Genomic DNA, 13,778 nt, shown 5'->3' with positions numbered 1-13,778 from the left:
GGGTTGGTCTCTTCTACCAGGCAATCAGCAACAGACAAGGAGAGGACACAGTCTCAAGTTGTGTTGGGGGAGGTCTAGGCTGGATGTTAGGAGGAAGTTGCTGTCAGAGAGAGTGATTGGCATTGGAATGGGCTGCCCAGGGAGGTAGTGGAGTTGCCATCCCTGGGAGTGTTTAAAAGTAAGCTGGATGAGGCACTTAGTGCCATGGTCTAGTTGATTGGCCAGAGCTGGGTGCCAGGTTGGCCTGGATGATCTTGGAGGTCTCTTCCAACCTGGTTGATTCTATGATTCTATGATCTCCAGAGATAGAGCCTCTACCTTCCTGGACCACCTGTTCCAGTGTTCCACCACTCTCATGGTGCAGAACACTTCCATCATGCCTGATAGTCTCACAACAGCTTTGCGGAATTGCCCAGCCTTGTTGCATTTGGAAAAACCTATTTGTATGGTTGTAGTTAGAAACAGTAAATGAAATCTGATGCTAGCAATCTACCAATGTAATGGGTGCTCATGGAGAGTGATCCAAACTATGTGTCTCGCCTCCTTTCAGAAATGGCACACTGCTCCATGAAAGTGTCCAAGACGTGCGTCTTGCGCACACGTCTTGTAATTGATCCAAGTCCAAGCCAATTGTTGTGGGGCTTGACCCTTAACTGTTCTCCACACTGCCATAATTGTCCATAGGAAATGATTTCATAACAAATTCTAAACTCAGGTCAGGAGAAGAATGATTTAGGGCTGCGACAAAAGGCTATCAATCAAGACACGTCTTGTGCTCCAGGCTTGCCACCCCCTGATTTTAGGAGACATTAACCAGACTGCTGTGATTTCCACTCTCCACATTTTCCTAAAGGAATAGTTTCCTGTTTCAGCTGTGTTGTTGTAGGGATAAGATGTGGACCAGAGATGCTTATGTCTTATGGTGATGTAATAATTTAAAAAAGCAGTAAGATAATGGACATGTCCAGCTTGTTAAAGCTTCAATTACAAGTTAACTAGGTTAAATGTGCCATTTCCAGGGAGCTGAATTTGATTTTTAAAACCAATTTGGAACATCATATTGCTGATTAAGGACTGACTCACTCTGTTTGAATCCCGAGGAAGTTAAAGCCAAATACCTAAAAGCAGCCTCAGGGCTACTGGTCACCTAAAACTTGTGAGGATTTATTAAGAGTCCCATGCTGAATGTTTCTGGCATCTCTCAGCACTCCCATATCAGGGAACAGCAAGCTAGTTGCAAACACTGGATTTAAGAGCTGGCATGCCTCAGTTTCCACACAACATTGCACTCCTGGTCTGTTTGTGGCCTTACTGGTGTTGTGTAAATACTGAAATCTCTGAGGTCTGTCTGGGCTAAGATAAGCAGGACACCAAAGACCCTGTCTAGTGAGAATGAGGCTGTAGAAAACATCCTTCAAAAGCTCCCAACAAACACAGCAGTGCTGCTGGAGTCTGAAAGTCCCGTCAGTTCTTCAGATTATTCGGTGCAAGTGAGGGATAAGTAAGAACATGAATGAATGCCCAGAGGCCCCCCATTTGCTTTCTGATTTCACCAACCTTTGAATTGATCTGAATCTTTCAGCAGCTTAAGAAACTTGTCATAGAATCATAGAATGGTTTAGGTTGGAAGAGACCTCAATGATCATCCAGTTCCAACCCCCTGCCATAGGCAGGGACACCTCCCACTAGAACAGGTTGCTCCAACCTGGCCTTAAACATCTCCAGGGAGGGAGCATTCACAGCACCCCTGGGCAACTTGTGCCAGTGTTTCACCACCCTCACTGTAAAGAACCCTTTCCTAATATCTAGTTTAAATCTCCCTTCTGCCAGTTTAAACCCATTACCCCTCGTCCTGTCATTACAAGACCTTGTCAATAGTCTCTCATCAGCCTTTCTGTAGGTCCCCTTCAGATACTGGAAGGCCAGTATAAGGTCTCCTTGAATCCTTTTATCCAGGCTGCAGAGCCCCAACTCTCATAGCCTGTCCTCATAGCAGAGCTGCTGCAACCCTCTGAGCATCTTTGTGGCCCTCCTCTGGACTGGCTCCAACAGTTCCTTCTCCTTCTTGTATTAAGAGCTCCAGAACTGCACACAGGACTCCAGGTGGAGTCTGAGGAGAGCAGAGTAAAGGGGCAGAATCCCTTCCCTTGCCCTGCTGGCCACACTGCTCTTGCTGTGTCCAGCACACAGTTGCTGTCTGTGCTGCAGGTGCACACTGCAGGCTCATGTTGAGGTTTTCATCACCCCAGACTCCTAGGTCCTTTTCCTCAGGGCTGCTCTCAGCCATTTACCACCCAGCCTGTGTCTGTGCTTGGGATTGTGCTGACCCAGGTGCAGGACCTTACACTTGGCCTTGTCGAATGTGATGAGGTTGGCCTGGGCTCACCTCTCCAGCCTGTCCAGGTCCCTCTGGATGGCAGCATTTCTCTAGACTGCTCACTTCTGAGACATTCCCTTGCTGTAATCCCCTTGTCCTTGCTGTGGCTTTATTGAGAGGTCTGCAGAGAACAGCTGGTAGATATTTTCTGTCCTCTGAAAACTCCTTCTACCTTTTCTGCTTGGTTTCTGTTCTCAGGTGTTTCTGTGGCTTAGGCCAGCAGTCAGGAGGGGTGCATCCATTAACCAACACCCCCAGGTCTTATTTTCACAGGCAACTTTCCAGCCACTCTTTCCCAAACCTGCAGTGTCGCATAGAGTTGTTGTGGCCAAAGTGTAGGGCAGAACACTTGGCCTTGTTAAACTTCATTCGATTAACCTTAGTCTATCGAGCCAACCTATCCAAATCTCTCTGTAGAGCCTTCCTACCCTCAAATAGATCAATACTCCCACTTAATTTTGTGTTGTCTGCACAGTGCACTCAATCCCCTCATCTAAGCCATTGATAAAGATCTTAAACAGGACCAGCCCTTGGGAACACCACTTGTCACCAGCTAGATTTAACTCCTTTTACCACAACTCACAAGTCTCTGGGCTTGGCTGTCCAGCCAGTTTTTAACTCAGTGGAGAGCACATCTGTCTAAGCCATGAGCCACCAGCTGCTTCAGCAGAATGTTTCAGGAGGCTGTCAAATGCTTTGCTAAAGCTGAGGTAAATAGCATCCACAGCCTGTCCCTCATCCACAAGGTGAGTCACCTGGTCATAGGAGATCAGGTTGGTCAGACAAGACCTGCCCTTCATGAACCCATATTGGCTGGACAGAATCCCCTGGTTGTCCTGCACTTGCTGTGTGAGCACACTCAAGATGAGCCACTTCATAATCATCCCTGGTACCAAGATCAATCTGACAGGTCTGGAGTTCCCTTCTTGTATATAAGTATCAGATTTGCAAGCCTGCAGTCATCGGGGACCTGCCCTGTAAACCAGGACTGCTGGTAAATGATACCTCATGGTGTCTTGTGTCTGTTTCGTTTGCCAGCTCCCTAAGCAGCATTAGATTAGTAAGAGGTGATGTAACGTCTCCTGTATCTAAACTTCTCATACCGCCATCGAAGCACCTCAAGAAAGCAACTTCCTAGTGCCAGAAAACAGACAGAAGCTGCAGGGATCTTTGTGTGATAGGTTGTTTGCTGCAATGTTACTTGCAAGTTTGACTTGGATGCAGCTAGTCTATACTGTAGGTGGCAGAAGGGGATCACAGCATTGCCAGTGAACCAGCCACAGATCTAGCACTCAGGGGACCAAGCAGCTTTTCTGCTGCTCTGCTTAATGACATACAGGAGCCCTGTCACAATGTCACATCACAGCTTTCTCATCTATAAAGCAGAATAATCATGCCAACTCTCTGAAAAGCTTAGAAATATACTAATCAAAAGCACTAAATCAGAGTAATTCCTATTATTGTTATTGGTTAATATTGTTTCCTAAAGTTAGTATATTTTTAGGCTAATATCCCAATTCTCCCCCTCTCTCTGTTTATATAGAATTATGACTTATACTGGTTTGTTAGGTTGCTTTGAAATTGTTTCTTAGCAGTGTGATACTGTTAGTGATTTCTTTACCCTTGTAAGAGTGATAAGTCATAGAATCTTAGAGTCATAGAATCAACCAAGGTGGAAGAGACCTCCAAGATCAGCCAGGCCAACCTAGTACCCAATCCTAGCCGGTCAACTAGAGCATGACACTGAGTGCCTCATCCAGGCTTTTCTTCAACACCTCCAGGCACAGAGACTCCACCACCTCCCTGGGCAGCCCATTCCAATGCCAATCATTCTCTCTGCCAACAACTTCCTCCTAACATCCAGCCTAGACCTCCCCTGCCACAGCTTGAGACTGTGTCCTCTTCTTCTGTTGCTGGTTGGCTGGCAGAAGAGACCAACCCCACCTGGCTACACCCTCCCTTCAGGTAGTTGTAGACAATAATGGGGTCACCCCGAGCCTCCTCCTCTACAGGCTGCACACCCTCAGCTCCCTCAGTCTCTCCTCACAGGGCTGTGCTCCAGGCCCCTCACCAGCTTCATTGCCCTTCTCTGGATACATTCCATTACCTCAGCATCTCTCTTGAATTGAGGAGCCCAGAACTGGACACAGTACTCAAGGTGTGGCCTGACCAGTGCTGAGTACAGGGGAAGAATAACCTCTCTTGTCCTACTGGCCACACTGTTCCTGATACAGGCCAGGATGCCACTGGCTCTCTTGGCCACCTGGGCACACTGCTGGCCACCATCCCAAGGTCCCTTTCTTCCTGGCTGCTCTCCAGTCACTCTGTCCCCAGCCTGTAGTGCTGCTTGGGGTTGTTGTGGCCTGTGCTAGTTTGAGCCTAACTAGAATGTTTTGGTGAGAAGAACTGGATTATAGGCTGTGGAAGGAGAACAAGGCTGATGTCTACTTCACTCAAAGGCTTGCTGAGATGTATAAAAACAAGAATCCAAACATTGATAAGGCACTTCTGCTGGGGAGCTGCATTTTTTTTCCTCTCTCTAGCCTCTCTGCCATTTCTTTGACTAATCCACTTTGCTTCCTAACCCCCTGGCAGAACCTCCATTCTTCCTTGGGACTGGGGTAAGGCTGAGGGCAGGGGGAGAAGGTGGAAGGGCAGTTGGAAGCCCCTCCTGGGGACTCAGGTTTCTGGGAGGGCTGTTGTGTTTCTGTATTACCTTTTACCTTGTCTATTTCTGTCTATAGCTGTATATACTGTAAATATCTGCTTGTATATTGTGCTAAGCTGTAAATAATAAACTTCATTCAATTACCAGAGCTGGCTGAGTCTAATCTAAGTGATTTCCAAAAGTGTGGGGGCAGCAGGGAACACCCAAACCTTCACAGGGCCGAAGTGTAGAACCTTGCACCCGGCCTTTTTAAATCTCATCCCATTAGCCTCTGCCCACCCATCCAGCCTGTCAAGGTCTCTCTGCACGTCATCCCAGCCTCTCCACAAGTTGTCTTTCTCATAGTCTACAACCATAAATAACACCAAGAAAAACAGTCATGACCATCTCACATTAGGGCCGACACAAACAGAATAGTTTAGTTCTGAAAAAGGAAAGGTTGTTTGTAGATAAAGTAAACCTTACAGAGGGATAAATTCAGCCTTGGTTAAAATTGATGTTACACCTACAGGTGGGACCTCTGGGACAGAAGTGTCATTGGAAAGAGGAAGGTGGAGGCACACAGCAACCACGCCTAATGGAACTGCACCTGGAGCAATGTGCAGAGTGAACAAGGCATTGTTATGCCAGCAGTGTGAATTTGTGGTTACTTTTTGCTCTAGGGAAGAAAAGTGAGCACCTACATCCTTTGTCCTTGCAATATAGCTTGTATCTAAGCTAAAGGGTAGTCATAACTATGCTGGATGACTCTCTGTATTTTATTAGCAATTGGAAAATCTCATTGGATGCTGCAACAATAACAGGAGTGTGGAAAAGAAAAAGGCAGCAACACAAGAACCTCTTAAATTCTCTTGAGTTCTCATTTGGTCAAAAGTGACAGTTTAGGTGTAGGTAATATCTTGGATTAAATTTGGCTCTCATTTAGTCCCTGGGCAGGAATTTGGTGAAGCACTGTACTCCTGAAGTCCAGCCTTGTACACAGTAATGCACAACAGAAAAAAATATAGAGACAATCTTCAGTGGCAAGATGGAAAAATCATAGAATCATCAAATGGTATGGGTTGGAAGAGACTTCCAAAGGTCGGCTAGTCCAACCATATTCACATATTTTATGCCACTGCTGGCATTAACAACATACTGCTGAGCTCAGTGTGAATACTGATTCTTCTGTGATCACCAAGACCAATCAGTGTGCTAGTTTGAAGCTAGCTGGAATATTTTGGTGAGAAGAATTAAATGATAGGCTGTGAAAAGGAAACAAAGATGATGGCTACTTCACTCACAAGCTTGCTGAGATGTATGAAAACAAGAACATAAATATAGATAACAGAGTTGCTCTCTGGCTCTGGCTTCCTGCCCTTCTCTCCCTAACCTGCTATCTGTATAATTAATCTGTCTGCTTCCTAATCCCCCATGCCAATTCTCCAAACCGGTTTGGTATCATCAGCAAACTTGCTAGGCAGACCCTGCATCCCCTCATCAATGTCATTGGTGAAGATGTTGAACATGTTATCACTTGAACATGAAAACCACTCCAAATGGAAAGGCTCTGAAGGGTGAAGAGGATGAAGCCCCTACTTGAAGGCAAAGGAGAGCTAGAAGAGGTTTCCTTTTATGCTGACAGGCTCTCTAACTCTGTCATCACGATGGCACATAAAGAGATTAATGAAAAGTCAGATGGCCCTGACCCATGTTTTTGCTGTTCTTGGAAAGCCTGCTCATAAATCTGTTGGACTGAGTACATATACAGATAAAAATAATCCAGTAGCCAATGTTGCTCATGTCAATATGAAATAAACTAAATATGAGGAGTCCACCTTCCAAGAAGACGTATCTTTTAAAAGGAATAAACCAGTCTTCCACAACAGATGGGTAGGACAGATCTGGGCTCCTCAGTTCAAGAGAGATGTTGAGATACTAGAATGTGTCCTGTGATGGTTTGGGTGTTACCTGCCCCCTCCCCCCCCCCTTTTAGAAATCACCCAGACTAGACTCAGTGGCTCTGGAAATTAAATGAAACTTTACATTTACATCTTAACACAATACACAAACAGATATTTACAGCATATACAGATATAGACAGAAATAGACAAGGTAAAAGGTAATACAGAAACACGTCAGCCCTCCCAGAAACCTGAGTCTCCAGGAGGGGCTCCCAAACACCCTTCCACCTTCTCCCACCCCTCTCTACCTTACCCCAGATGTTGCTATGTGCCCAAGGAAGAATGGAGGTTTGGCCAGGGGGGTTAGGAAGCAAGTGGATTAATCAGAGAGATGGAAGGTGAGGTTAGAGAGATGTAGCCCAGAACCTGGACAGAGAGCAACTGTCCTATCTATGTTTATATGCTTGTTCTTATATATCTCAGCAAGCCTATGAGTAAAGTAAACATCACCATTGTTTCTCTTTCACAGCCTGTAATATAGTTCTTCTCACCAAAACATTCTAGCTAGCTTCAAACTAGCACATGTCCAGAGAAGAGCAACGAAGCTGGTGAGGGGCCTGGAGCACAGCCCTGTGAGGAGAGGTTGAGGGAGCTGGGGATGTGCAGCCTGGAGAAGGGGAGGCTCAGGACTGACCTCACTGCTGTCTACAGCTACCTGAAGGGAGGCTGTAGCCAGGTGGGGTTGGTCTCTTCTGCCAGGCAAGCAGCAACAGAACAAGGGGACACAGTCTCAAGCTGTGGCAGGGGAGGTCTAGGCTGGATGTTAGGAGGAAGTTGTTGGCAGAGAGAATGATTGGCATTGGAATGGGCTGCCCAGGGAGGTGGTGGAGTCTCTGTGCCAGGAGGTGTTCAAGAAAAGACTGGATGAGGCACTTAGTGCCATGATCTAGTTGACTGGATAGGGCTGGGTACTAGGTTGGCCTGGATGATCTTGGAGATCTCTTCCAACCTGGTTGATTCTGTGATTTTATGGTTCCATGACAGCAGGAAAAGGGAAAGTGACATCACAGAAACTTTTGTCCGAGATCAATTCAGAAACAATTTAAGCAAAGAGGCACTTATGTATGCAAATAATGTGCTTGCAGTCAGGGTCATTGTATTTATGAAGCCTATGGAGGGCCAAGCTTATATTGTACTAAAAACTTGTTACTGAAGCATTCTGAGGCTGTAGTTTCAGACTTAACAGAACCCTGTATGAAAATCTTTCTTGACATAGCAGTCAAGCTCTTGATCAATACAGATTTTGCTTCTTCAGTAAATCCTGGGGTTATTCAGCCTGGAGAAGAGAAGGCTTCAGGGAGATCTCATAATGACCTTTCAATGGTATCTTGGCCTGGATCAGAAGCAGTGTGTCCAGGAGGAGTAGGGCAGTGATGGTACCCCTGTACTCAGCCTTGGTGAGGCCACAGCTTGAGTGTAGGGTTCACTTCTGGGTGCCATAGGATAGGAAAGACATTGAGGGGTTGGAGGGCATCATACACATGTCCAGAGAAGAGCAACAAAGCTGGTGAGGAGCCTGGAACACAGCCCTGTGAGGAGAGACTGAGGGAGCTGGGGGTGTTTAGTCTACAGAAGAGAAGGCTGAGAGAAAATCTTATTGCTCTCTGCAACTGCCTGAAAGGAGTTTGTAGTCAGGCTGGTGTTGATCTTTTCTCCCAGATAACCAGCAGTAGGATGAGAGGAAATAGATTTAAGCTGTGCCAGAGGTGGTTTAGGTTGGACATTAGGAAAAATCTTTCTTGTGAGAGTGGTGAGAGCTTGGAAAAGGCTGCCCAGGCCCAGGGGGGTGGTAGAGTCGCCATCCCTGGAGGTCTTTAATAAGCTGTAGATGTGATGCTTCCAGATATAGTTTAGTGGTCGTGGTAGTTGGGTTATGGTTGAATTTGGTGTTCTTGAAGGTCTTTTCCAGCCTTAATGATTCTGTGATTCTACTTTGGGGCTCTCATCTCAACAGAACAGATTATAGGTTAGTTCCTTTGCAAACTTTACCTTCTGTTTCCTCCCAAATGGACAAGTAAGAGTTGCCATGTGCACTGGATTAGTTGGAAAAGGAAAAGGACACAACAAAGGAAGCATTGGAGGTAAAGGGAACCAATAATGGGATGTCAAACTCCTCTGTGTAAGTGCAACCAAGATCACTGTGGGAGTCTATAGATCTCAGAGCAGACGTAGACTGCCATTGCTGTCATCAGCTGCTGTAAGGTCCTTCATGAAGTTGTGCTGGTTTTGGACTTGAGCTTATAGCAGGAGCTGGTATGTGCCACTGACAGAATGGAAAACATTGTGTAGAAGGAAACATCCAAAATTGTTACTCCTGGGTTCTGAGGAAATAGATATCTCTGAAATGAATATGTTGGTTTTATCCATAACTAGTTTAAAAAGTGCTGCCAAGAAGACACTGGATAGGCTATAACATTTCTGTCATCTCTCTCTACCCATATTAAAGTTCCTTGCCTAAGCAAGGGTCTGGAATTCAAACTGATTGCTCTTGCCAGATTGTAAAGCAACTTTCCTTAGTAGCTTTAGATCTCCTTTTGAGCCGACAAGTAGAGACCATATGTGGTAGCCAAGGCAGGTAAATGACACTATGTCTAATGATTTTTAAGAACTCAAACACTAAGGGATTGCCAATATCTTCATTCTTGGTTGTTGTTTGGGTTTTTTTTTAACCAGTTCTTTCTGTGATGTATCTCATCCCATGAATTGTTTCACAAAATCACAGAATTTCTTAGGTTGGCAAAGCCCTCCAAGCTCATCAAGTCCAATCATTAGTTTCACACTGACAAGTCCTTGACTAAACCAAATCCCTCAGCACAACATCTAAGCACTAGGAATCACTGTGGTTGGAAAGGACCACCAGGATCATCCAGGCCAACCTTCATCCCAGCATCCTTCATCACTAGACCATAGCCTCAAGCGCCACATCCACTCTGCTTTGAAACACCTTCAGGAATGGCGACTCCACCACCTCCCTGGGCAGCCTGTTCCAGTCCCACCCAGTCGCCTCCTTTTCCTTACAGCTAATCTCAGAAATGTTGAATGTCCAGTATTGGTGCAATTCTGTGTCCATAGAAGCCAGCAAGAAGAATGTTAATGTTTACTGATGTTAGTGCATCAAGACCTTGCTCAGACTGCCTTACTACACAAAAACTGAAGAAGAACAGAAGGATGCCTCTTACCTCACTCAGTCTGTCAGAAAACAGTGTTCAGCCAGATCATAATCAGGCCATATCTCTAGAGTTGCCTGTTGGTCTCTAGAAGATGCTGCAGGGACTCAACGCCAGAGCTGTTTCCCAAGGCATTGTAACATAGCAGGAATTTCTAAACCCTTCCAGCCCAATTTTCAGTGGAGGTATAAATCAGCTGGCAGACTGATACTGTGAGTGCTGGGAGATTTATTTGTGTGCCTCGCTTGCAGCAGCAGTGAACCCAAATGTGAAAGTCCCAGCTGAGCTCCATCCATTACAGTGGTGCTTTAAACACATCAATCTGATTCGCTGTCCTCAAGCACCCAGAAAACATCCTTTGTAATATTAATGATTTCCAGGTTTTGTTTTCCCACTGAGGATATTATTTCAGATTCTATTTCCCCAAGTATGTTAGTAAGCATTTTCCAAGCTGAACCCTGTTTTATTTTCTGCCCACGTTTCAAATGCCTGTGTGTTATTTCTCTGTCATCTTTCATTTGCAGTTCTTCATCTCATATGTATATTTTCTTAAACTTTAGCTTGTATATAAATGGATTTCAAACATAGCCGCACACCTTTCCAAGTTTAGCATGTTCTTGGCTAATACTCCCTTTGTTTGTAGGCATGGAATCAAAGAAACTAAATTTCCAGAAGACTTGAAGGGGTTCTCTTGGTCTATCCTCCTGCTCCACTATAGCATCATCACTGCCTAAATTGTTCTTAGCAAATGTTTGTCTGGTCTCTGCTTAGAATCATAGAATCAGTCAGGGTTGGAAGGGACCACAAGGATCATCTGGTTCCAACTCCCCTGCCATGCCCAGAAACACCCTAGCCTAGAGCCTCAGCCAGCCTGGCCTTAAACACCTTCAGAGATGGGGCCTCAGCCACCCCCCTGGGCAACCCAATTCCAGCCTCTCACCACTCTCATGCTGAACAACTTCCTCCTCTCATCCACTCTGAATGTCCCCACCTCCAGCTTTGGTCCATTCCCCCTAGTCCTGTCACTTCCTGAGAGCCTAAAAAGTCCTTCCCCAGCTTTTTTTATAGGTCCCCTTCAGATACTGGAAGGCCACAAGAAGGTCAGTTTGGAGCCTCCTGTTCTCCAGACTGAACAGCCCCAACCCTTTCATTCTGTCCTCATAGCAGAGCTGCTCCAGCCCTCTGAGCATCCTGAAGTTTCCAAAATGAAAAGTTCTGTGATTTCTCTAGCCCATGTCGCAGGATCACAGAAAATTAAGGATGGGAAAGGACCTCCAGAGTCCATTTAGTCCACCCACCATGACAAGGCAGAATCTAGCTCAGGTCACACAGGAATGCATCTAGACAGGACTTGGAACTCTCCAGAGAAGGAGACTTGACAACCTCTCTGGGCAGCCTTTTCCAGTGTGCTGTGACCCTTACAGTAAAGAAGTTGTTCTTCATGTTGAACTGGAACTTCCTGTGCTGTAGTTTCCATCCATTGCCCTTTGTCCTATCCCAGGGCATAACTGAGAAGAGTTTGTCTCCTCCTTCTTGACCCCCAGCCCTCTGATATTTGTAAACATTGATTAGATCCCCTCTAAGAGTCCTATTCTATTAACCAGCTTTAACAGCAGGAAAGTGTTGCAGTCTTTAACTTTCCCCTGAAAGACTTGCAGTGGCTGAGTAATCACCACTTTAATCCTTCATTTTAACCAGCTTTTCATTCCAATGTCTTCTTTCAGGTTGACTAGAAATCTGTACCCCCTTAGAGACATGCTTCTGAGTGAGTTTTGGTGAGATTAGGAAGAAATATTACCCATTCCATAACAGTCTCGTTATTCTTTTTGTTGTTGTTGTTTTTCACCAGGTGTGGCTTGAAGAGTGGCCCATAACAAAAGAGAATTTCAGAGAAGGTTTTGACTTGCCATTTAAAAAAGCATAACAGCACAGAGACTACAATAGTTAACAGCCAAAGACATCTCAGGAAATATGGTACACAAAAAAAGGCACAGTGAGAGCAAATTCTAAGAAATCTCAGTTGTATTTGGCATCATAGCAGTTGCAGATCAACTCTTGGATTCTTGTTCTAAAGCAGTAGTTCACTGCTGGTAAAAGGAGTCAGCAGGACAGGCACAGTGACTTCATCTTGCAGTCCTCTGGACCAAAATACCTGTTGGAAAACAGAGTGGGGTTTACATTCCTCTGACTGTCCCTCCAGACACCTCAATGTGGGACATGCATGGACTGATAGATTAATTATTGCTGCCTTTCTGGTCTTCTGACCCCAGACCTCTATGTAGAGTAGAAAGTATTTTGTGCCTGCAGCCATTGGTCACTGAGCGCTTTCCTGCGACCGGCTATTTGCTGAATAACCATTGGTTGGTAGCAACTTCTGGCAGCTGTGGGCCTCAGCTGGATCTCATCCAGTCTCTCACAGACCAATTAAACACTCAAAGAGACAGAAGAATCTTTCCATCAACTCTAAAAAGCATTTACTTGGGCCATCTCCAGAGACTCCACCTCCTCTAACAATATTCTGAGCCATTTAGCTGTTACTTGCAACCTTTCAGAATTGTCCCTGGAGGTGTTCAACAAAAGCCTGCATGAGGCACTTAGTGCCATGGTCTAGTTGATTGGCCAGGGCTGGGTGCTAGGTTGGACTGGATGATCTTGGAGTTCTCTTCCAACCTGGTTGATTCTATGATTCCATGATTCTATAAAGCTGAGGTACCTCCTGGCTTTTGCACATAAAAAATGCTATTACTGTGTCTGCTCTCACTCCAAAGCCTTGATACACTTTGTGCACTGTATGAGCAGGGCTGACGGTGTTCTCAAAGCCAGACCTTTCCACGCATGGTTATAAGCTTTTAGAGCCTGGATGATTTTTGCTCCTTGGGGTGTGTCATAGCTCCTTTATATATGACACAAGGAAAAGGAGAAATAAAACAACCTATGTTATTTACACACCATGGGTTCAGCTTGCTTAACCACAGTGTTAGACACTCTGAGCCCTTGTTACAGCCAGCCTTGTGGACAGAAAGTCACTGAACCTGCCCTGCATAAGCTTGCTTCTCACTTCACAATACAATCCCAGCTGCTTCTCCACTTCCTATGACAGCTAGGAAAGTTTTGATATGAACACGTTGCTAGAAGAATTACTTCAGGTTCATGATTCTTTTTAAGAATGAGGGGTGACATGATCTTCTTCACCTTTTTCATCTTGCCTTTGCCACCTTTGCCCCCTCAGCTTTTGTGGAAATGTTGCAAGTGTACTTCTCTGGTGAGACTTCACCTGGAGTACTGCTTCCAGGTCTGGAGACCTCAGTGTGGGAAGGACTTGGACCTGATGGAGCAGGTCCAGAGGAGGGTCGTGAAAATTATCAGGGGTTTGGAATGCCTCTACTAAGAAGACAGGATGAGGGAGCTGGGCCTGTTCAGCCTGGAGATGAGAAGGCCCCAAGGAGACCTAATAGCCTTCCAGTACCTGAAAGGAATCTACAAGAATCATAAAATCAACCAGGTTGGAAGAGAAGGATAGAGAGAGACTGTTTGCAAAGGCCTGTAGAGATAGGATGAGGGACAATGGCTTTAAAGTAGAGAAGAGCAGATTTACACTGGGTGTCAGGGACAAGTTCTTTATT

Source organism: Pogoniulus pusillus, chromosome 4, assembly GCF_015220805.1.
Source record: "Pogoniulus pusillus isolate bPogPus1 chromosome 4, bPogPus1.pri, whole genome shotgun sequence".
Lineage (NCBI taxonomy): Eukaryota > Metazoa > Chordata > Aves > Piciformes > Lybiidae > Pogoniulus > Pogoniulus pusillus.
Note: the sequence above shows the minus strand (reverse complement) of the source record.